Source organism: Neophocaena asiaeorientalis, unplaced genomic scaffold (genome assembly GCF_003031525.2).
Source record: "Neophocaena asiaeorientalis asiaeorientalis breed wild unplaced genomic scaffold, Neophocaena_asiaeorientalis_V1.1 scaffold397, whole genome shotgun sequence".
NCBI classification, from domain to species: Eukaryota; Metazoa; Chordata; class Mammalia; order Artiodactyla; family Phocoenidae; genus Neophocaena; species Neophocaena asiaeorientalis.
The window spans coordinates 351,066-377,264 of NW_020173231.1; the positions used below are offsets into that span (position 1 = coordinate 351,066).

The 26,199-nt window shown below is 38.5% G+C and overlaps 2 pseudogenes; both read left to right on the forward strand.

The window, feature by feature from the left end:
* The window catches only part of LOC112400018 (cytosolic beta-glucosidase-like), a 144,066-nt pseudogene that overhangs the window by 29,238 nt on the left and 88,629 nt on the right, over window positions 1-26,199 (forward strand).
* Window positions 8,095-8,211, forward strand: LOC112400051 (uncharacterized; annotated as a pseudogene).

A 26,199-nucleotide genomic window follows, 5' to 3' on the forward strand; every position in this document is an offset into this window, starting at 1 on the left:
TGCAAGAGGGAAGAGATATGGGGATATGTGTATATGTATAGCTGATTCACTTTGTTGTAAAGCAGAAACTAACACACCATTGTAAAGGAATTATACTCCAATAAAATTTAAAAAAGAAAAAAAAATATATATTTATATATATGTATAACCGAATCATTTTGCTGTATACCTGAAACTTACACAACATCATAAATCAACTATATTTCATGAAAAATTAAAAAAAAAAGATGCCATTAGCCCATTTTCATGAGTGCCAGGTTTAAATAGGTATTTAAAAGCATATATCAAAATGGAATTAATTAAAATAAGACATTTGAATTTAACTGACAGAATTGATTTACTAGGCCTAATTCTCGGAATATATTTAGGGAGCCCATTATTTTGTTTAGTTATGTTGGGCAATGAAAATCTGTAATTTGTGTTTGATAAGAAAATAATGAAAATCAAATGAGTGTTTATAAAATTCTTGGGTTGATTTGTTTTTAGAATTAGGCCAGAATTCCAGGAGTTGGGGTATTTTGCTTATCACATGATGTCGCTGGGAAATAACAGATAAAGGCATGGTGCTCTTTGTAATTTTCATGCATCAGAGGCAGGTAAGAGTTAAAGGGTTTATTTAAGTCTTGCAAAGGGTGTTTCTTCTGGGCAACAGCAGCTGGAATGTAGGGCACTTTTTGCATTTTAAGCACTGTTTGATCCCTTGTCCCATAGTTATGTAATAAGAGAACTTTAATATTATTATTTTTAAAAGGGAAACAGAAAAAAGGCCGCTGGAAAAAAATGCTTGCCTCTAGGGGAAGAGCTTTCATAGTGCATTTTGTCCAGGAGCCATTGCCCCCTGCCCCAAAGTTCTGGAACAGGATGAATGTCCTTGTTACGGTACTGAGAGGCTAGATGATGCTGAAATGCATCTCCAGAAAAGAGAACCAGCCCTGTAGTCATCAAGGAGGGTAGGGAGTCAAGGTGGGTTCCTAAAAGGACTATTTACTTTGAGATCTCTTCTTAGGAGAGAGTGTAGCCTGGAGTCGTAGGTACAAATACTGTTTATCAACAACAACAATGAAACACTGCCTCCCAGCAAGTCAGTTTTAAATGCCTCAACTCCCATAAACATCCAAGAAATTTTCTCAACAACACTGCCAAAGAGGAAGACCCAGGTTTATTATCATCTTCATTTTGCAGATAAGGAAACTGAGGCACAGAAAGGTTGAGTGAAGTCTCTAAGGTCACAAAGGTAGCGAGGTGTAGAGATAAATTAACATAAAGAAAATATGAATTGAGAGACCACTGAGCGTAGTCAGAGCACAGTCTTGGATCAGTTACACCAGCTTACAATTTTAGGTTCACTACTTACCAGCTCTGTGATCTTCTTAAACTCAAGGAAACCTCAGATTCTTCATGGCTAAAAGGGGGAGAATCAGAAGGCAGAAAGCATGTGATGGGGTTCAGGACAAGTTCTCGCTCTCCCAAAACATGGCACTTTGGAAACTGAAGGAGTTTGAGAAAGTGGCAGAAACAGGAAGGTCTCTCTGATCCTCAGCCCCTGAAACAGGTCATAAAACATTCATGTGAGAGGTGTTCTCCCTATACCTGGAGGAAAGGCGCATTCTTATCTCAGAAGACAGAGGGACATTGAGAAGAATCTGAATAAGCAGGCCTTGCTAAGTTTCCCCCAAGTTAGCACATACTCCTTGACCTATCATATTCCTCCACAACTGTCTACTCTTCATCAAACCCAGCATAAAAGTACTCAGGTTTAACTATTTTGTCTGGTCTTCATTTCCTTACGAAGTCTCCCATGTCATGTAAAACTTATATCACATAAATTTGCATGCTTTTCTCTTGTTAATCTGTCTTTGTCAGTTTAATTTTCAGGCCCAGCCAGGGGCCCTTAGAGGGTCAAGGAAAATTTTTTACCCTACACATGTAAAGTGCTTAGCAAAGTGCCTACCCCCTGCTGAGGGCTTAATACATAATAGCTGTTATCATCATCATGATGCTTTTCCCAGTATACCATTCCGTCCTCCCAAATGGGGCTCAGATTAGCATAGTGACAATCAGAGGCTGAAGCCAGCCTAGATGAATGCAATGCTCTGATGGACGAAAAGAAGAGGAGAGGTTTACTTTCAAAGGCGAGAAAAGTGTCTTTCAGTAGATGGAGGAATTCTGTGCATAAATGCCTGAATGCAAAGAGACTTAACTGAAAGGTAAAAGAATAATTGCAGTAGAATAGCAGAAGCAAAAGCAGTTAAGACAAAAAGGACAAGTGTTAAACAGGACTACAGTAAATGAAGAGGGAGTCAGGAGTCTTTGTAGCTGAAGACTTTATGATTATCAGAAAACAAACAACACAAGTACAGCGTTGGATCCCAGAAAGTCAAGTCCCAGAACCAGGATTAAATTTCCTTTCACTACTTATTCCTAGAAGAATTTATCACTTCCCTGAATTATTAAGTCAGTAATTAACTTATAATCATGTTCGGTTATACATTATATTTGTACAGTCCACGAGTACAATACTCAGGGCACGCTCATAAAAGTAACTTCTTAATTTTCCCCACTGTACCTTTACATTTACCTAGTGGGGGTAGTTTTTCCCTTCTCTTTAGAAGAAAACACAGGTGGGCTCTGTTTGTCTGGTGGCCTTAAGTCTTATTGTGTACTGGATATATTCTTTTTTAAATTGAAGTACAGTTAATTTACAATGTTGTGTTAGTTTCTGGTGTACAGTGAAGTGATTCAGTTCTACATATATATATATACATACATTCTTTTTCATATTCTTTTCCATTACAGTTTACTACAAGATATTGAATATAGTTCCCTGTGCTCTACAGCAGGACCTTGTTGCTTATCTATTGTACTGGATATTTTCTATGTGTCCATTGGGATCCACTCTCCACCTTTCCCTGCTCTTGGCCCTGGGAGAAGACCTATATGGATATGGCATTGTCCTTTGGCTTCAGTTTGGACTTGATCATCAGGAAGCATTAGCAGGAGATGGTAGAGTCTGGGTAGGAGGAGGGAGAAGACAAAGTATTTATTCTTCCTGTTCCCCCATCTACTGGGTTGCAGTGGGCTGGCTCTGCTAAAGAACTCCTCTCCTGCCAGGCAGCCCTCAGCAAGCCACTTCTCTCTGCAGGCTTTGGAAGCCCCTTCTGCCCCAGCACCTTCTGTGGTGCTGTTGACTTCCTGCTGCTGCAGGCCCGGAGGTTCTGTGCCACCCTTATTGCTTTCCTCAGACCCTGCTCACACCATAGTAAAATGTCCCTGTATAAAACTCCTCAATTACCCAGTTTGAGTGCCATCTGTTTCCTGCTGGGACCCCAGCTGATACATATGGCCACTTCAGTTGCAACACATAGTCTCATTTTGGTATTTAGAATAATTAATCTATGAAATAGTTAAAACTCCAAATCGGATTTAAGGTTAAGTTCCTTTCTTAGCTCTGTTGGAGGAGAGGGTGTGTTCATCATCTTTTTTTCCCTGCTTCTCTGATTTCCGATTGTTCATCACAGCTTCTGACCTAGTTAAACCTGGTTGACCTGGTTGAAGGCAAGGTAATGAAAAGGAAAGTTCTTAGGTTGGCTTCACAACATCCGATTTTGACAGATATTTCGATGATTCTTTTTCTCATGGACACATCTGTGGCCTCCAGAGACCTCCCCAGTATCTGTGAGTACCGGGCAGTATCTGAGTACCACAAATGCATATCTCCCCCAGCCCATCACTTTCTCTATTCAGCCTCAGCTCCCATCTGTTGAGGAAAAGTCTGTTCTATAGAAGCATTTAGCTGCATTAAAGATGTTTGTTTTCAGGTTTTTTCCGTTTCTTAAGATAATTTTAATAACACATTTTTCCTCAAAAACCATTCTGCTTTATTTTCTGTTTACTCCAAGATTTAGTTAGAATTTTAAATAAAATCCAAGTGGATAGATTGGCTTATTCTTTGGTTGTTAAAAATCTTCCTCCCTTCCTCCCTCTCTCCTTCCTTCCCTCCCTCCCTTCCTTCCTTCTTTTCTTCTTCAGTTTAATTGTTAGAGAATGTAGCCTGCATGTGTTCTAATATTTGTGAATACTTCAAGCGTGTTTGAAAATAATTTTCTATTGCTGATTACCAATCTTTGTTTCTCTCGTTCACGTGTATGTTTCATATGTATATATACACACACATACATACTTACCTATATGTGTAAAGTCATACATAGACTTCTATCCATAAGAGAATAAGCTTATAAACTATATTAACCAAATTCTTTCTTTCTTTTTCAATTTCTGAGAGAGTTTCTCACTGTCTTAATTAAGTTCTCAGTATATCCCAGCATTTGTAGCAGATTTTTTTCTTGTATATTTCAAAACTCTGTTGTTAGATGCACAAAAGTTCATGATTACTCTATAGTTTTGGTGGGCTATAAGCTTTATTAATATGAGCTTACTATTCTTTGTCTTATTTGATGCTTTTTCCTTGTATTCATTTTTATATCATATTAATATTACTAAAAAATCTACTTTATTTTTTATCAGTACTTACATGTAAATATTTTTTTCCTCTTAATCTTTACCTTTGGTGAAACAGGACTGTTTAATGGATTTATAATTTTTATGGTTACCAATATGGTTCAACTTTTTTCTGCCATTTTATTATTTTATATCTTCTAATGTGATAGTTTCCTTTTGCTTTGTCCTCCCTCTCTTCTGTCCATTTCCCCTTCTCATTGTATGTTTCTTTACTCTTTTTCCCATCTCCTGCAGTGTTTTCCAGTGGAGGTGCCACTGGCAGTTGTTCTGGCCATTCCTTGGTGTGTGTGGCTGCTCTGTACTTAGCAGGACCTCTTATTGGCCCTGTCACTAAATAGCAGCAGCATCCCAGTCACTGGCACAGTCAAAAGCACACGTGCATGTTTCCACATGCCTCCTTCCGTGGCATGCCCTCCTACCTGCAAACAGGTGCTGACTAGTTTGGGACCTAGGTCTACCATTTTCCTTCTCTTTATTATCTTTATTTTTCTAACTTAACTTTTAGTTTTATCTTAGTAACATACGTGCATAGTTTAAAAACTCAGATAGTACTGTGAGAGTTATAATACCCAACAACAATATGTCACTCCTCTCTGCTTCTTATTTATTTTCCTCAAAGCCGATGCTTTTGAGTCTTTTCACTTTTTCTAGGATTTACTTTATGTTTCTAAAGAGCATGCATGTACAGCTATTATTTGATGTTCTAGTTGAAAATATAACATATTGACTTCCTATTATGTCAGATTAGATTTTTTTTTTAGGCCTGCTTACCGTATCTGCTCACAAAGCAAACTTTCTCTTCTCCATTTTCTAATGTATTTGGGAATTAAACAAATTTTGTTTAAATTATCATTTAGTTTTTGCATCACAGTTTTATGTAAATAGTGTGTGCAAGTGAGCCTAACATCCTATGACTTTCTTTTCTTGTACGGTTTTTATTTTGGCCTGAGAGTTAATACTTTGTTGTTGTTGGCTTCCTATTCTGTGATTCTTTCACTAATTCACCCCCACACTGTCTGCCAGAAATGTAAATTACTTCTTGACATGTTCAAACACATCACATACTTCATCCGTTTCTTTTGTTTTTATTTTCTTGGAGACATCCTTCTGGAACCCTCCATCCTCCTGTGTTGTGATAGTGAAATGCGTTTCTACTTGGTATGGTGGTTTTTCTTATCACTTTTGGGGCCCTCATCCCTTCTGAATTAGCTTCAGGTACAGGGCACTGTTTCTAGATCAGGGAATCTTTGCTTTCCACAACCTCAAAGTTTCACATAGAATAGTTACGTCTAATATTCTTAATGAATGTTAGTTGCAAAAATATATATATGTTTTCATTTGAAAGTACATCAGGTCACAATTTTTGAATGGCAATTACTTGAATTTTTAACTGTCTCCTGTTTTTAAAAAAAATTAATTTATTTTCAGCTGCGTTGGGTCTTTGCTGCTGCGCGCAGACGTTCTGTAGTTGCGGTGAGCGGGGGCTACTCTTCGTTGCCGTGCGTGGGCTTCTCATTGCGGTGGCTTCTCTTGTTGTGGAGCACGGGCTCTATGAGCGCGGACTTCAGTAGTTGTGGCACGTGGGCTCAGTAGTTGTGGCTTGCAGGCTCTGGAGCACAGGCCCAGTAGTTGTGGCTCACGGGCTTAGTTGCTCTGCGGCATGTGGGATCTTCCCGGACCAGGGCTAGAACCCATGTCCCCTGCACTGACAGGTGGATTCTTAACCACTGTGCCAGCAGGGAAGTCCTATATTTCCTCTTTCAAGTAAAGAATTTGCAATCACTTACAAACACGGAGACAGCTTTTCCACATTTCTGTGAAGCAATGACATAGCAAACATCCATATTCCTATTTTATGTTAAGCATGCCACACAAAAAGCATTTTCCTAAACACACACTGTTCCCATATGCCATTCTTGCTACTGGAGAAACAAAAATAAGTGAGTGACACCTGGACCCTGCCTTGACAGAGCTCAAAGTGCAAAGGAGGCAAAAGATGTTTTTAATGTTGACTCGACAGCATGTGTTATTTGTCCAGTGTGTACCCTGAGGAAGGTGTGATCGTGAAGAGTTATAGAATGCTCTTGAGAAGAGGTTGTAAAGTAATGTCATTTTGGGGTTTTGAAGGAAAATATATATACACACATACACACGTCAGACACGTATTTAGTTTTTGCTTGACGTGATTTCCTTTGTGCAGAGGACTGAGGTCTGTATAGATCTATGTCCTCACAAACGGCATTGTCATGGAAAAAGTGAAAGTGACATGGCACCATTTGTAATGACGGCTTCTAAACCAGGTAGCCGAGGACCCCGCAGACCCAATCATGCAGGTCCAGACAATGAATCTTCATCACAAGCAAGTTTGCAAATATGAGTTACAGTGCTTCCTACATGTGTACTCTGGCATCAAGAGCTGTGGCCACAGAAAGAAGAAAAAAGAGCAAATGGTCACTTTCTGTGTAAATTTTTAGTTAGTATTTATTGCATTGAGTCTAGAAGACTAGAAAACTAACACTTGCTGGACACATACTATCTGCCACACGCCCTGTAGACACTTTGGCTTTGGCTCAGTTGATCTTTATGAGAACCCGACAAAGTGGATATTATCCTCTCACTTCATATACAGAGAAGACAAGTAGAGATGGAGCTGAAACTCCTCTATGCCAGCTTTAGAGCCTGTGCTCTTTCCATAATCCTTTGCAGCCTTGGAAGTTTTTGATATCTAGGTAATGTCAATAGTTTACATTTTTTTGTGGGAATCCTTTCTATGTCCTCATATGGTAAGAATTTCAGAGACAATTTTATTTTCTTCCAAATTACTAAAAAAGCAAAATACAGGAATTTGTCATTTTTTGCCAAAAATATTGCAACAACCCGCTAACTGGTCTTTGGGCTTCTAGTGCCTTCTTTCTGCAATTCACCCCCACCGTTGCCACCGAATTACACGTTTGCTTTTCCCTTATCAGAGCCACTGTTATAACTCCTACTCATCTTTCAGCACCTGCCCTAAAATGTTTTCTCGTGGGCAAGTCTACCTGCCTCCCAATGACGGAAGTAACTCGTGAGTGCTTGCTTCTTGGTTCTCCCGTAGTGCTTTTACATGATTTTAATATAGCTCTTATCTTAATGTAGTCTAAGACTTTATTTGACTGATATCAACTAGACTGTGAGATCCTCAAAGGAAGGTAGATATTGCAGTTATTATTTGGGAAATGTGTAGAGGTAGAACGAAACATTAATTCACAAAGAAAGATTTCATTTTGTCTAAGACTCACCTAAGTTGTAAGTAATGCAGGAGTTTAAACTGTTGATGTCAGTAAGGGTAGGACTGGGGTATCATGTTTTGATAGTCACAGTTATTAGCTATATGATATTGGAAAGTTACTCAATCTTTATACTTTTGTTCTTATTAGTAATAGTAGTACATCTTCTGAGGGTTGTCATGGGGGAAGAATGAGATGGCCGATGTAAGTTTTTGATATAGGAGTGATAGAAAGCCAAGGCTCAGTAAATGGCCCTTATTATGAACAATGAAATGTATTATAAGATTTGTTTGTTCAAAAAACAATAGCAGGCTTTGTGCAGTGGCAGTATCGTAGCCAATGATGTTTATCCGAGGCACGATTATTGCTAATTGAAAACTTTTCCCAAAAAACAATAGCAAAAAACATTTATAATTTCTGTGTAGAGAATCAAAAATAAAACTGATATCCACATACTCACCATATTTCTAGGCCTCCCTCTTCAGTACTTTCTCCTACCTCTTTTCCCAGAGGTACGCACTAAGATGAGTTTTGCATTTATTCATTCCTTGCTTTTCTTTATGATTTTATCATGGGAGACTATATAGCTGAACAATTTCTTGTTTAGCTTTACATGTTTTGGACATTGTATAAATGGAAATACTTTGTGTGTATTTTTTGCTTCTTCCCTCTCAATATTATATTTGGGAAATTTATGCATGGTGATACAGATGTGGTTCATTCATTCTTACCCCTGTATAGTCTTTCATTGTATGACTATTCCATAGTTTATTCATTCATTCATTGATTTGTTGTCCTGACAAAGGAAATTTGGGCTGTTTCCAGTGATGGTTTTTGTTGCTGCTTTGCAGTCATGGTTATATATGTCTCCTGGTCTACATTTGTAGAAACAGGATATATGGTGGTATGTGAATTACGGGGTTTTGATATATGTGCTTCTTCAACTCTACTAGGTATTTCTGTATTGTTCTCCTACCAGCATTGTATAAACATTCTTGCTTTGCAACAATCTCTCTAATGCTTGATATTGCCCAACTTTTAAATTTGTGCCAACTGTGTGGTTGTAGAATAGTATCTCATTGTGGTTTTCATTTGCATTTCCCTGTTTTTTAATGATCTCCTATGTGTTTTTAAATGTTTACTAGCCATGTGTTTCTCATTCTGTGAAGGAACTATTCACATCTCTTGTCCATTTTTTTTATAATCTTATTGGTCTTTTTAATTGAACTATCCAAATACAAATGTGGATCTGTCTTTGCAGTTCAGTCAGTATTTGCTTCATGTATTCTGAATCTCTGTTATTAGGTGAATAAACATTTAGGATTGTAAATCCCCTGAATATATTGACCCCTTTTAATATTATTAAATGGCTTTCCTTATACCTGGTAATATTCTTGCTCTGAAATCTACCCTGGTATTAATATAGCTACTCCAGTTTTCTTTGATTAGTGTTAGCGTGGTATATCTTTTTAATCCTGTCACTTTTAACCTTCTTTTGTCTTTATGTTTAAAGTGGGTTTCTTATAGGCAGTATATAGCTGAGTCTGGTGTTTCAACCGATCTGATAATCTCTGCCTTTCAGTTGGGTTGTTTAGATTCATTCATCTTCAGTGATATTATTTATATGGTTAGGTTTAAATCTACCATCTTGCTATTTGCTATCTATTTGTTTCATCTGTCTTTATTCTCTTTCCCCTCTTTTTATCTCTTTTTCAGATTATTTTTTATAATTCCATTATATATTCTTTTGGCTTTTAGCTATAACTCTTTTAATAATTTTTTAGCTATAAGTCTTGTTTGTTTTCTAATGCATGCATTAACTAGATATCACAATGTTTTACTATTGTTTGTGATTTAGTTTTTTCTGTTGACCACTATTATGCCTTCTTTACTTTTTTTTTTTTGTTTGTTTTTGTTTTTGTTTTTGTTTTTTCCGGTACGCGGGCCTCTCACTGTTGTGGCCTCTCCCGTTGCGGAGCACAGGCTCCGGACGCGCAGGCTCAGCGGCCATGGCTCACGGGCCCAGCCGCTCGGCGGCATGTGGGATCTTCCCGGACCGGGGCACGAACCCGCGTCCCCTGCATCGGCAGGCGGACTCTCAACCACTGCGCCACCAGGGAAGCCCCCTTCTTTACTTTTTAATTAATTTTTTATTATTTTAGCCCTAGCATTTTTTTACATTTTATTTATTTATTTTAACATCTTTATTGGAGTATAATTGCTTTACAATGTTGTGTTAGCTTCTGCTGTATAACAAAGTGAATCAGCTATAAGTATACATATATCCCCATGTCCCCTCCCTCTTGCGTCTCCCTCCCACCCTCCCTATCCCACCCCTCTAGGTGGTCACAAAGCACCGAGCTGATCTCCCTGTGCTATGCAGCTGCTTCCCACTAGCTATCTATTTCACATTTGGTAGTGTATATATGTCAGTGCTACTCTCTCACTTCGTCCCAGCTTACCTTTCCCCCTCCCCGTGTCCTCAAGTCCATTCTCTATGTCTGCGTCTTTATTCCTGTCCTGCCCCTAGGTTCATCAGAACCATTTCTTTTTGTTTTTAGATTTCATATACGTGTGTTAGCATGCCCTAGCATTTAAGAAAAAAAATTTTTTGGCTTTGCCACACAGCACGCGGGATCTTAGTTCCTGGACCAGGGATTGAATACATGCCCCTTGCAGTGGAAGTGTGAAGTCTTAACCACTGGACCACCAGGGAAGTCCCTATTATGCCATCTTTGCTTTTAAGCTATTCTGATGTTCCTTTTCAGATTTTTGAAAGAAAAAGCTAATGTTCTTTAGTTATTGAATTCTAACATTATTGGTCAGAGATTGCCATCTGTATTTCTCCAGCTTTTTGAAATTTATGGCGACTTTATTTATGGACCAATTTGTGCTCAGCTTTCATGATGTTTTTGTTTGAATGAAAACAACGTATATTTTTCAATTGTAGCATTCATTATTGTGCAATGTCATATATATCAATTAGGTCAAGTTTGTTAATAAATGCTATACTTATTCTCTCTTGTTTCAGCTGCTGAGAGAGATTTTAGTATCAAGGTTATTCTAACCATGTGAAATGAGTTGAGGAATTCTTTCTTTCTTATTTTTTGGAATAATTCATGAAAGAGTAGAGTTTATTGGTTTTGTTCTTTAAATGTTTGCTAGAACGTTGGTTGATTAAAACCCAAGGTGGAGTTTTGGGTTATGGAGGTGGATTTGTCAACTTTACATTTCAGTTGTGTCAGTTTTGCTTCACATGTTTTGAAACCAGATTCTTAGATGCATACATATTTAAAACAGCATTGTTACTATGTGGTGACCCACCTTATCTCTAGTGCTTTTTTTGCCCTCCTTGAAGTCCTTTGCTTTTTTGGGGGGTGGATATCTTTCTCTATATTTTGACTTTCAATGTTTTTGTATTCTTATGTCTTAGGTGTGTTGGTTAACAGTATATCACTGAATTTAAAAAATATATATAGTCTGACAATCTCTGTCTTCTATCTGGGGAGTATAGCCCATTGACATATTGTTATAAGTGATTATATATCTTGTCATACCATCTTATTTTATGCTTTTATTTTTCTTATTTCTTTGTTTACTTTTTATTATTTTCCTGCACTCTTTTAAATGTATTTAGTTTTCCTCATTTAGCATAATGGTTAAGAGCATGGGCTCTGGAATTCAACTGTCTGAGTTAGAATCTCAGCTTTAGTACAAACTGATCTAGGCAAATTAATTTAACCTCTTCATTTCTCAGTTTCCTTACCCAAAAATGGGGATCATAATTGCAGTTACTCATAATATTGTTGCAAAGCATCAATATAAAATGCTTAGAACAGAGCCTGGCACAGACTTGCTATATATGTGTTGGACTTGTCTTTAAAAAGAAATTACATTTTTTTCTTTAAGTGCTTACCCTAGAAATTTTAACCTGAGTATAAAATATAACAAAGTAAAATGTTAATCAATATCGTTAGTCCCCTTCTAGACAGTATATGAATCTGAGAACACTTTAACTCTGATTTCTTACCTTGGTGCTTATATATATATATATATTTATTTATTTATTTATTTTGGGGGGGCAGCATTTTAGTTCTATCTAGTTATTCTTTTTAATTCTCACAAAACACATTTTATTATTGTTTTATACTTTAACAGCTTGTTTAGATTATCCACATATTTAATGTCTGTTTTCTATGCCATCTTTTCTAATGTTTAATATAATTTCTTAAGTTCATCTTCATGCTAACTAAAGTTAATATAGCAAACTAGTTTAAAGAGTCAAAACAAGACTTTCAGAAACCATCAATCCCTTTTTCTCTTCCATGTTCCTCTCTCTAGAGGAAATCCCTTTTAATTCTTTTGGTTAATCCTTTTGGCATTGATTTCTATATCTTAAATATCATGCTTATATTACTAGGTTTTGAGTTTTTTTTCCTGTTGTAGGCATAATCTATTGACTTCTCCCTGTGAAAGATGAAGATTTACCCATTTGTCCATTTTTTCTCCCTCTCCCTTCCCACTTTCACCACCCCCGTGCACAATTAGAATGGGAATACTTGCTAAGTTGTTACAAAGTTTCAGTTTTGCACAATGAAAAGAGTTCTGGAGATAGATGGTGATGATCGCCCAACAATGTGAATGCACTTAATGCCACATAACTGTGCCCTTAAACATGGTTGAGGTGGTAAGCTTTGTGTGACGTGTATTTTACCCCAATTAGAAATATTCTTGTCAGCTAGAGGGTCTACTGAAATGTGTGTAGCTTAAATGAAGAAGCGTGGGTGGGATAAAGATGAAACAAGGTTGGCAAAAGTTGGAAACTGCTGAAGCTGAACCAGGGGTACATGGGGCTTCACTGTAGTATTGTGCATGTTGACAATTCTCTAGTAAATTTTTAAAATTTGAAAAAAAATCAAACTAAATATTCTAGTAGTATAATATTCTTGAAGAAATATTTCCCATAGCTATGGGAAATAGGCTGGTTTCCCATGGACTGGTTACTCCTTGGGTTTGCTGCACAGCTACATCATTCCACAGACTTCTTCTGCTAGATTCCTCATTTCCTGGATCCTGGATCTTTCTCTTTCTTGTTGTACATCATTGTTTTGGAGAAATTTATCCTCCAGTAATATCCAATGAGAGGAAAAAGTTTTCCCAGTATCCTGTGAGAGCTCGTATGTCTGCTAAAATCTTTTTCCATTCTCACACTTAATTAATGGTTTGAGAGCTGAGTTGTGGTTACAAATATCGAGGAGTAATTTCTCTCCCACAGGCTAGCTGCTTTGTTGTCTCTTTCTTAGGCAGAGCTTGTTGTTTATTCTGGCACTGTATGTGAAGTCCTTGCATCATCAGACTTATGTGAGCATCTTACCACAGGCTTCCCATTTTGGTGAGCTTTAGACTTTGTCTCTTTTCTCCTTTGTCCCACAGGCCATTAAAATGCAAGCTCACATCATCTGGGCTTCTCAGATGCTCTCAGGACAAAAGCCTATATCGCTACTCACTTATGCTTCTGAATTACCTCTCACTTTGATTTTGGGTTCCCTAACATCCTGCCAGATCGATGGCACATTTAACAATACATTTCCCATATTCCATCCGGCAATCGTAGTTGTTTGAAGGATAGCTCAGGGTATGTAGTCTGCCTGGAAACGGTAGTCTTGTTCCTCATAAAGAACAATGAACTTTTAATATGTGGACATAATTACATCTTGAGAAGATCCCTAATGAGCAAATGAGTCATTAATATCATTCATTCAGGAAAATTTACATTCCAGTACTAATGAGTACTGGCCACTATATACAATTTTTATTTTTTTAAAGGCCACTGTATATTTTTAAATCAAAATTTCACTTATAATGGTTACTTTGCAATTCATATTCTAGTTCTCATAGAAACAATGTTGTTTATGTATGCTTCATCTAGTATACATCTAGAATGTATACTACTACTACTCTATATAAGTACGTTTTCCTGCTAAATGACATTTACCTCTTGAAATTGTCAAAACTTGTTTTAAGCACTTCAGATGGACTGTTTTCCAAAATGTGTAGGTCATGTTATGCATTTCTTAGGCTTCATAAATTGAGTAGCACGGGCATCAGTTGACTCTTCCTTCATTAGTCAGTCATTATTACTAAAAGCAGTGTGGTCCAGTGGAAGGATTTGGACTTCAACATCAGACAGATCTGGAGACACATCTTGGTTCTACGTCTTACTAAGAGTGTGATCTTAGGCAAGTCACAATCAGTGATGTGGCGAAGCCAGCTGGTACTGGCTCACCAGTGCCTACTGTTAAGCTTTCAGCAATTTTATGAGCTGATTCTTAAACACAGCCAGCATTAAAAATTCAATTACATAAACTTATAAGTAAATAATTTATATTAAAAAGGGGTAATAAATACTCAAAATCCTTACTTCCTCAATATTTTACTACGTTTATTATTAGCTATGCCCTTGAAGCTGTTTAGATTTCTTGTATCTGTGTAGAAGAAATACTATATAATGATGTGCCACTGCTCATCTCTTTGCAACTCTGCCTTCAGTGCTGTCACATCGGTTGCTTGAAATTGGGCATGTGTAAGTATTTATACCGCAGATATTGGCAAGTGCTACAAGTCAATATTTGATGTTTTGTTGGTTGTCTGGACCTAAGAAAGTTACAGAAAAAATATTAATAATACAGAGTAAATGTGTGTCATGTCTGTAACTGTTACATTGTGAGTAGGACAAAAAATTCAAGGAAATAGTCTTCTGCTGTTTGAAAACTATTATCCAGTTCAGCAAAGAAGCTGCTCATGTCACTAATGAACAAGTGAAATTCTGGTACATCTTTGTTATTTTCCTTTCATTGTGCTTGTTAATTTAAGCAAAGATATCAGTCAACAGTCTGATACAGGACTACTCACACTTGTCAGATTGTACGTTGCAGTTTGGCTCCCGATATAAGAGGTTGGCAAAAATCTAAACAAGCATAGTATGAGAATCAATTGGCTATAAGGAATTTACAGTAAAAAGCATTGCATATTATTGCTTGGAGATGGTGTATTACACATCCTTTATATCAGTAAAATTTATAATAAACATATATACATATAGGTACATACATTTTTAACATATAGCCACTTGTTAATATTTACCAATACACTATGCCTAAACTCTCTGAGATTAAGCTTCTTCATTTATTGTAAATCTATTAACCCAAACTATAAGCACCATGCTTGGCCAAAATTGCATTTTAATATTCATACCTATTTCATTCTAAGATTGAATACAAGTATTCTTTTTCTTCCTCCCTCTAAACCTTATATACAGACATAACTTGAGAGCCATTGGGATGTATAAAACTTTTTGCCTCTATTTGACATGGCTCCAGAGTACAATTTATTTATTTATTTATTTATTTATTTATTTATTTGAGGTACACGGGCCTCTCACTGCTGTGGTCGCTCCCGTTGCAGAGCACAGGCTCCAGACGCGCAGCCTCAGGGGCCATGGCTCACGGGCCCAGCCGCTCCGTGGCATGTGGGATCCTCCCTGACCAGGGCACGAACCCGTGTCCCCTGCATCGGCAGGAGGACTCTCAACCACTGCGCCACCAGGGAAGCCCCCAGAGTACAATTTTTAATATTCATGATTTCTTTGTATAGATCTTTAGTACCCTACCTTGATATCAACTGTCATTTTTGCTTTTGTCAGAGCTCCTTCTTTTAGCAGCCTCTCCTGTCTCCTCATGGTTCTCTCCCATAAATTATAGCCCAGGTTGTCTTTTTGTTGGTCTGGAGACTACATCTAATCCTATTAGAATCGTGCAAAAAATATGAGTAAGTAAATGCTAAATGAGGATCTAAAAAACTTTTCTATAATTGCTTTAGTCTATTTACTCTAGCTGTGACTTCCTTTCTTACATGAAAGTCATTACGAAATATTTTAGGTATATAAAAAGGATTGTGGATAATGTAATCAACAGCCTCTCATATACCTGTTAGCCAGCTTAAGGAGTGAAACATAAGAGACGCAAAGGGCCCTCAGGCTCCTCCTTGTTTCCGTTTCCCTCCATTTTCTACCCAAAGGCAGCCACCAGCCTGAACTGATCATCCCCAGGCATGCTGTTGTATGTTCACCTCATATGTATATGTTCAGAAAATCCATGATTTGTTTTACATATTTTGCATAAAACATGATAAAAGTACTGCATATATTCTTTTTAAAATTAATAACCTTTATATTTTAGAGCAATTTTAGATTTATAGAAAAATTGAGCAGAAAGTACAGAGTTCTCATATATCCCATTCCTCCAATTTCCCCTACCGTTAACATCTAGCATCAGTGTGGGATGTTGGTTACAAATGATGGGCGAATATTGATACATTAGTATTAAATAAAGTTCATAGTTTATGGGTTTTGACAAATGTATAATGTCATGTATCCACTATTACAGTATCATACAGAATACAGTCCACCCATGAACAAGTCAGGGTTAGGGGAGCAGACCCACAGCACAGTGGAAAATCCATATACAGTTTTAGTAGTTTCACTTCCTTAAAAATCTCCTGTGCTCCCTGTATTCATTCCTGTATACATTCTTTTGAATCTTGATTTGTTGTTGTTGTTGTTTAATATTATAGTTTTGAGGATGTCTTAGTCCATTTGGACTGATCTAACAAAATACCATAAACTAGGGGCTTTATAAGAAACAAACATTTATTCTTCACAGTTCTGGATGTTGGGGATTAGGGTGCCAGCATGGCCAGGTGAGGGCCCTCTTCCACATTACAGACTTCTTGTATCCTCACGGGGCAGAAGGAGCTAGGGAACATGGTGGGGTCTCCTTTTAGGAGCACTAATCTCATTCAGGAGGGCTCCACTCTCATGACTTAAGCACCTCCCAGAGGCCGCACTTCCTAATACCATCACATTGGGTGTTAGGATTTCAGCCTCTGGATTTGAGGGGACACAGACATTCAGACCAGAGAAGAGGGGTATCTATCCTCTGATTCATTCACTTTAATAGCTGATTAGTGTTTCCTCTCTATGGATATACCAAAAATTAATGATCTGTTCTACTGTTGGTAGGAAATAGGTTGTTTCCAGGATTTTGTTATTACAGAAAACTCTGCCTCCATAATCTCATATAATCTCTTTGTGAAAATACATGAGCGTTCCTCTAAGGTATGTCCTTAGAAGTAGAATTAGGGAGTCATGAGATTTTTAACATTACCCCTTTATACCATAAAATGGATTCTAACTACCATTTTAAACAAAATTTCTATGTGAATAGGGATTTCAAATCTAATGTAATTTTTTACCTTCTGTCCCTTTAATGTGTGACACTCTTTCTTACCTCTGGGCTTATTCTGACCCTGGCTCCTCCTTTTTAAAATTTTCCCCCCACTCCCACCTCTGAGAAATTCACCTTGATGAGTCAACATTTCCTTTAGATTTCAGCCTAGAAGCCATTTCTCTAAGAGACTTCGGACTCCTGCCCACATCTGGATAAACGCCCCTCCCTGGCTTTCATGCAATGGTCCTTACGTTAGCTGTTTTATAATTGCGTGTAAGTTCTCCAAGGATGCGGAGCACAGCAGAGTTCACCATGATAGCCACTGTGCTTAGCGTAGAGCCTGACACATTGCATTTGCTGAATTAAGGGAGGTATGAAGGAATGAATGTAGGATACCAATATCATCCCAACAATGGCAAAAACTAACCTCCTCTCCACAATAGTTGACTAGACCATCTCAGGCTCCATGGTCAGATGACAGGAGGATAGGGTTCAGGTGTCAGGGGTCAAAGATAAGGTCCCGAGACTGCTTTGTGCACAACAAGGACAAGGCATGTCAGTCATGGCCAGGAGAAATGTTCACAAGGAGGAGATGTTTTCAATTCAGACACTCATAAGCTGAGCCTTGCCTCTGTCTACCAGCTGGGAGATCTTCAGATAATGAACCGTGAAAGCCTGCTATGCCACAGCATTATGCAACAATTTTTCATTTGCCACCAGTCAGCTTCAGGGATCAAGGACAGCTGAACACATAACCCACTCATGCATGTTATTTTAAAGGCATGTTTTAAAGTTACCAATATGATACATTGAGTTAATGAGGGATGTTCTTTGGGTGACAAATATTTACATTCCACATATGCCTCTTGATGTCAAGAGTGTAACTGTTTCATTTTCTTCTTTTTCTCAGGAGGCTGGGATACAGATGGAAAAGGCCCTTGTGTCTGGGACACATTCACCCATCAGGGAAGAGACAGAGTTTTCAAGAACCAGACTGGCGATGTAGCTTGTGGCAGCTACACTCTGTGGGAGGAAGATTTGAAATGTATCAAACAGCTTGGATTGACTCATTACTGCTTCTCTCTTTCCTGGTCACGTCTGTTACCTGATGGGACGACAGGTTTCATCAACCAGAAAGGCAAGTGTTTCTTAAAAATAGAAGGTTGCAGCTTTAATTCAAGGTTATTGCTACAGCCTGGCATAATTAATCCAGGATTCTGTTCTGCAGTGTTGCTTTGAAATTGCAAGTTTTTAGAGTGATTATAGGATAAATTTTTTGAAATGGGTTTGCATTAGCTTTCTCAGGACTGTTACGGCTTCCCTCAACTGGAGATCTTTGTTAGGAGGGGTGGAAATAGATGGGCAGGAAGGGGGTTGGAATAAGTGTTTTATTTATGCAAGAGGTTATTTGACTGTTGACCTGAAGGTGAATTTCCAGAAGTTGTGTATAAACGATTTTCAGTTGTGTTATGCTGGGATGAGTCATGAAGAGCCCTGCGGAACTTGAGAAGATTCTGAGCATTTCAATTGAAGCTGAATTAGTGGAGCTAATTAACTAACACAGAGGTTAGCACCAGAGCCCCTGGAATCTGTTTACTTGGGATTAAGTGCCAGCAACGTCACACTATCTATGTAAGCATCTCCTGGGCATGGCTTGGTGCCTCAGTTTCCCCATGAGTAGAAAGGGATACTGTAATAGCTCCTACTTCAGAGTGTTGTTGGAAGATTAAATGAAATAATCTTTTAACATGCTTTACACAGTTGTAGCTGGTATAGCGTAAAAGCATTCAGTGTTAGTTATTATTCATATTATGCCTTGTAATGAAAAAGACTACTGTCCTTATTTATAAGGCATTTTACATACATTTTCTCTAAACCCCACAAATCAATGAGGAAGATATAAGTATCACATTTTACAGAGGTGCATGTTCAAATCCAGATATTTTGTAAATTTGTATTTTTTGGTGGATCTGGAATTTAAGCCTAAGGTCTGGCTAGCTCCTTCCACACAACAGGGTTGGCAGACTATGACCTGAGGCCAAACTTGGCCTGATTCCTATTTTGTTTAAATAAAGTTTTATTGCAATACAACCGTGCCCGTTCATTACGTATAGTTGGTTGCTTTCCCAATGTAATGGTAGAATTGAATAGTTGGGGCAAAGACCGTACAGCATGCAAAGCCTGAAATGTTTACTCTGTGGTCCTTTATAGGAAAAGCTTTGTAACCCCTGCATCACAATTTAAAGACTTCTTAGTAAAGAACCGTTATGGTTCCTTTGTTCTGGAAAAGATTTCACATTACTCCCAGGGTTGGGACTAGGTGAGGCAAGGAGGGACCTAACGTGGAAAATTTGAGAGGCATGTACTTTCAGCATCTCACAACTGCAAGGTTGTGCATGAAGTCACCTGCTTGCCTTGGTACACCTCCAGCCCAAAGGGCCGGCATAGATATTGAGGGGTTCTTTTTGAGTAAGTTATCTGATTTCCTACGTAGTAAGAACAACCTGTGGTAACAGTTCCTAGGTGGACTTGTGCACTTGCACAGTAAGGTGGGGAAATCTCTGCATTGTGAAATGGAACCACAATTTATACACTCACCCGTAGCACATGGCCTTAAAGTAGCCTCCCCCAGATAAGGACAATGCAAGATTAGCAGGTTCATGACTTGATTCTAAAGACATTAGCCTCTTTTTTTAACCACTCTTCGTTGAAGGTCTACTTTCTTGGCATCACCTGCCAGTTTTATTTTTTGACTTTGAACAGTAGGTAATTTGTTATTCAGTTTAAAAGTTAACTCTTAATTTCCCACCATTCTAATCCATCATCTGTACCCTCTCTTTTCTCTGGCGCCATCATAACCCTCAAGGATTAAAAACTAAGAGTAATCTCTGAATCTTCTCGTTTCCTTGCTTCTTACATCTGATTGGTTGCCAAATATGATCCATTCTTCTTATGCCTTTTTAACTTCTCCCCTTCTAGCCTTCTTCTCTGTCCCTGCCCTGGTTTAGATGTTTTTGATATACCCTTGATGGTTATACCTACTTTCGCTCTCTTTCTTTGTCCTTTAATCCTTCATACAAAATGCCACCACAGCAATTTTCTGAAAGTTTGGCCCAAGTCATGGTGGCTTGCATCATCTCCTGCTAAAGCAAAGCAAGATAAAAAATTCTTTTTTGTCATTTAAACTCCTTCATATATCATTCCAGTTTTTGACTTAGTCTTAATTCACCTCTGAAGCATTCTAGGCTGAATCACCCATGCATGTGGTCCATGCAATTCCTCCACGCAAGGCCCTAAGCACATAACCCATTACTTACTAAACATGCTATGCGATTTTCCACCTTTGTAGAAATTTTCCCAAGCTCTTCCTCCTGCCTGGATTGGCCTTTTACAAAAACTCCCAACTATACCCGCTGAATGTTTATTCTACTGTTAAGGGCTAGCACAAATGTTTCCTCTTCTTTAGAGCCTTTCCCTATTCCAAGACAAAAGAAATCTTAAAAAAAAAATTCCCATAGCACATTGAAAAACTCTTAGGGTCTTTCTTATACTCTTTGCTCTTGGCATTATTAATTCCCCTGCTAGACTGTGAGCACTTTGAGTTTAATTCAACCCAACAAACATATATTAAGTGTCTACTGTGTGTCAGGGACTCTGTCTACATACTCATAATGAAGATAAGAGAATCCCTGGAATTTTTTACAGGATAAAAAGGAGATGATTCTGCCTTGTTCACCCCTGTGGCCTAGAACAGTGTCTTGCAGGGATGAATTCAGTAAACACTTAACTGAATTTAATTGAATTAGGTCAATAATAACCATACAGATCACTCTAAGGGCAGTAATGGTTGCCTTTTATTGAGCATGTAGTATGTGCAACTTACTATGCCAAGCACTGCACCTGCTTTTGCAAATTTAATGCTCCGAACAGCCCTGTGAAAGAGGGCCCTCCCTAAACAGAGGGAATCATGGTAATCTGGGGTGTAAGGCTGGGCATAAATTTGCCAAGATGACAAATTTAGTTAGAGCTGAGTTCAACCTAGGTCTGTCTGATGTCAAAAAGTAGGATCCAGACATTTACAACCTTAGCAAACCACTAGTATTCTTTGTGCTACAATTTCCCCGTTGGTAACATGAGGTGGAAGCACCGAATTACTAAAACTCTTTCCACTGTTCTAGCGTATGATTCTAGCAGTTTGGAGTTTTTAACTGAGCTTCCATTGGATGGTAAACAACATAAAAATTAAAAAAGAAAACCCTACCAACTTGTAATATAGGTCCATAATCCCTTATGTGAAGTTCTAAAATCCAAAAGGTTCTGAATATTGAATCCTTTTTAGTAAGTTTAGGTTTAGTAAGTTAGTAAGCTTTCTAAAACAGATTTAGCAGCAAAAGCTGACCTGAGTTGATGGGAAAGTTTTTTATCATCTCAGTTCATTTTGCTTGGTGAGATTATTTATCTATTTTACTGCAGAAATATTAAGGGATACTGACCCACACCCACTGGGGGTGTTAAACTTAATACATAATATGTACTCTTGTTTCTTTTCTAAAAATCCTCAAATTCTGAACACATGGCTGCCAAGATTTTCATATAAAGGATTGTGGACCCGTACCAATACGCCAACATATCCAGTTATTTAACACCAACTTAAGATACACGGGAGTTCATGGAGCTCACTGTAGATCAGGAATGCAAGAGCAGGGCAGCAGAAAAGCTAGAGGGTAGTGGTGGTGGTGGCTGGAGTCACTGGGGCCACCTGGACAACGTGAAGGATTCACTTGTGCAGTTCTCACGTGGGGATCACGTGCTCCCAGCACTAAGCTTTTCATGTTTGGCACCAGCTTTTGTGAAGCCCATAGCTGATTAACATTACAGACTTTTCTATGAACAAAAGGGCAGTGGAAGTGCTTCCAGGAGGCAGAATTTCAATAAGTAGTTGCTCATTCTTGTGCAGTGATCTGTTGAAGCAATTGGAACTGTTTTAGATCAGAAAGGCCATCATTTGTTTTCTCTGTTTAAACATTTTCTCAAAGAGCATGTAAAGAATTAGAGAACCCTTGTCACTATCTTTTCCAAGAAACTCCTGTTTTTGTATTTGACTCCCTATTTTTTTTTTTTTTTTTTTTTTTTTTTTAAAAAAAACTTTTTTTTTTTTTTTGGTTGTGTGGGGTTTTTTTTTTGGGGGGGGGGGAGTTTCTGTGTGAAGGCTTTCTCTAGTTGCGGAGAGCAGGGGCCACTCTTCATCGCGGTGCGTGGGCCTCTCACTGTCGCAGCGTCTCGTTGCGGAGCACAGACTCCAGACGCACAGGCTCAGTAGCTGTGGCTCACGGGCCGAGTTGCTCCGCGGCATGTGGGATCTTCCCAGACCACAGCTCGAACCTGTGTCCCCTGCATTGGCAGGCAGATTCATAACCACTGCGCCACGAGGGAAGCCCCTGACTCCCTATTTTAAAGCTTGATGAGAGGACATTTAGAAACTTGTAAGTAAAATCCTGTGTTCCCAAGCTGGAAGAATATTTTACAAAATGTCACTGTTACACAGTCTTTCTCTTTCAAATGTCAAGTTTTTGAGGTTTAACAAGAAGAGATTGAGCTGGCAACTGAAATCACATTTTTCTGTATTTCTCAACTGTTCAAGTGCATTTTCATATCTGCCGCAAATGTAAGTTTCAGGTGATTAGCAAAAGACCCAAGTATTGCAAATAAAAAGGAAAAGGAATGGTTATGCAGAATTCCTTTTGCACTTTAAGATTTAAAACATGAGCACAGTTAGCAGGAATGGTAGTTAAGTAAATAACTAAAGAAACATTTATTAATCTCCTACTCTAAGTTGGGCAGTGAGGTAGGCTGAATAATAGCCCCTCAAAGTGTCCATGTCTTAATTCTCAGAAACTGTGAATATATTATCTTACATGGTAAAAGGGACTTTACAGATGTGATTAAGTTAAGGATCTTTAGATGGGAAGATTATCCTGGATTATCTGGATGGTACCACTGTAATCACACAGATCCTTAAAAAAGGGAGGAAAGAGGATCAGAGCCAGAGAGAGAAGATATAAGGACTGAAGCAGAGGTCAGACAGGAGACAAGGTGTTTCATTGCTGGCTTTGATGATGGAAGAAGGGGCCACGAGCCTCTAGAAGCTGGAAAAGGCAAGGAAATGGATTCTTCTTGAGAGCCTTCAGGAGGAATACAGCTCTGCTGACATCTTGATTTTAGCTCAGTGAGAACCATTTTGGACATCTGATGCCCAGAACTGTAAGATAATAACTCGGTGTTGGTTTAGGCCATTACATTTGTGGTAATTTATTACCGCAGCAATAGGAAACTAACACAGTCAGTTTGTCAAGAGAAGATAGGTCAGTGAGAGAAATGGGTGGTGTGGGTCTAGCAAGGAGTGAACCTAGAGAGTTATGTGTTTGACACATGGTGGGCACTTGGTCCAAATTAATTCTATGTTAAGACATTTACAGTTTGACTAGGAGAGTTCCAGTGTAGTTATTTTATGGACTGAGACACCATCTTTGCAAGTTTCAGCCACATCCCCTTCTAAGCAAATGTCCCCATTTCTTTGTTCTACAGAATCCTGCTCTGCTCTTGGCCGCAGCTGACTGGATGAGGGAAAGACTTATTTTCCTGTGACATATAATTTGTTTAACTTCATTAAAAAAGATAATCCTGCTCAACTGCCTTCCTCTCTCAGGGATGTTTGGAATTGAGGAGCTGAGAGGCTGAGTTGGTGGGTGGTAGGCACTAGGGTTATGAGGTGGCATTGGCAGATGGGATGGCCATTTTGAGACCATAGCAAATTGGATGCACAAAGGAAGCTGGTTCTTTGAGCAGGAGAGGAATGGAGTAGATGTGTTGAGAGAAGTTGGGATGGGAGACATCAGTCTTTCCTGAGAGGCAAGATTTTCTCAGCTCCCAGCTTTAATTCCTTGAAGTTCCAGTGTGATTTTTTTCCTGTCATTGGGTATCTGACATCACTCATTTCAAATAATGTCCACTGCATCACATACTAACCAACCTTCTACCTCTAATGTCACCTTTACATTTGAGTTAATGTGAGTGGGCTTCTTTTCCCTATTTCCAAAAGACCTTTAACTTAAATATGCTTCATATTTTCAAAGATCAAATAAGAAGTGGGTTTAATTAAAACAGAGATGATGTAGTAACTATGAAAGAAGGCTGTGGAGATTTTAATACTGAAAATAACCCGGCCCTAAATATCCAGATGCAGAACAGGGTCCAAATGACCTCTCAGGGTTTCATGCTCCCTAGATTAGTAACAGATGATCATTTAAAAATACATGTTCATGCATAGAATTAGTTACCCTGAATTGTATGAGTCTGATAAAGCTAAAGCACTCTCTGTTCTCATTCAAAGCTTAAACACTCCTGAGGTGGCACTATTAATATTCCTCTTTTACAGATGAGGAAACGTGGGTGTAGGGAGGCCACGTGATTTGTCCACAGTCCCTTGACTGAATTGTCTGACTCCAGAGCTCTGCTCTTAAAAGCCTCACTCCACTGCCTCATGGGAAAGTTTCATTACAACACGGAATAAACTGTACAAACCAGAAGTAAAGTGCTCAGTTCTGGGATGATAAATATTAAGTATGCAATGCTTTGTTGCTCTGCCATGTTGACGAGTAAAACAAAGTTTTACTTAAAAACTTTTGACTTCAATTCAATTGCAGATCATCATGTTGTTTGAATTACATTGATTGCCGTCATTAATGATAGTGCCGTATCTAATGATGCTTATAAATCATTGATTATTCCAGAAATTAAAAATAAAAAACCCTGATACTATGAATCAGCTCCAAAGTGGTGATTATTAAGGCTAGGGAAGCAGTATCACCATGTTTCTGGATCTGAAACATTTGCGTGAGAAGGGGAATGTTGTAGTGGGAACAGCTCAGTCTTTGTAGTGAGACAGACTGGCTTCAAATGTTGGCTGTGCCATCTGACAACATTGTCGCTTTATGTCCGGTACTCACTCTCTGAATCTCAGTTTTTTCATATGTTTATTGAGACTAAAAATGCCCACCTCTTGTGCTCAGTGCGGGGATTAAACAAAATGTGTGATGTTATGTACATATAGTATGAATGCAAAACATTAAAGCTGATATTATTTTTATATTCAAAGCCAATGGAAGGCGTTGGCTATAAAAACCTTAACACAGTCTAGTACCAAGATGATCCCATCATACAAATCTTTGGATATTCCATTTTACAAGTGAGGAAATGTGGGCTTGCAGAGGCCCAGAGATGGGATGGCAGAGTGCTCTTTTAGTGAGAGAGGAAAGAAAAGCTTTATAAACTTTGGTGGGTATACTAGTTTTCCTTGGCTGCTGCAACAAATTATTACAAGCTTACTTGCTTAAAACAATACAAATTTATCACCTTAGAGTTATGTAGGTCAGAAGTCTGACACAGGTCTCTCCTGGATGAAACCACAGTGCTTACCAGGGCTGCAATTCTTTTTCAAAGATCTAAAGGAGAGTCTGCTTCTTGGCTCATTTAGTTTGTTGGTAGAATTCAGTTTCTTGTGGTTGTAGGACTGAAGTCTCCATTTCCTTGATGACTGTGAGCTGAGGATCATTTTCAGCTTCTAGAGGCTACCTGCATTCTTGGCTGGTAGCTCCCTTCTTCCATCTTCAAAGCCAGCAATAGTAGGTTGAGTCCCTCTCATGCTGCCATCTCTTGTGCCTCTTCTTCTGTTGCTGCATCTCTTCGATCCACTCTTCTGCCATCCTCTTTCACTTCTAAGGACTCATGCAGCTAGATTGGGCCCACTTGAACAATCTAGAGAAATCTTCCCATCTCAAGATCCTTAACCTGAATTACATCTGCAAAGTCCCTTTGCAGTAACATAAAAAGTAAAGTAACATATTCACATATTCTATGGATTACTGCACGGACATCTTGTGGGGCTGGGGTGGGGGTGGTAGCTTATTATGTCCACCCAGAGAGTAATGGCATACAAAAGGGCCTTCCAAGTATGGAGTTGTTATGCACGATTCACATTATGTTCATGCTTGCAAAATAAGTGAGCTGTTGTTAAAAATTACCCGCTCTTACAGACAGATAGGCAGACAACACATGACCTTGCATAATTT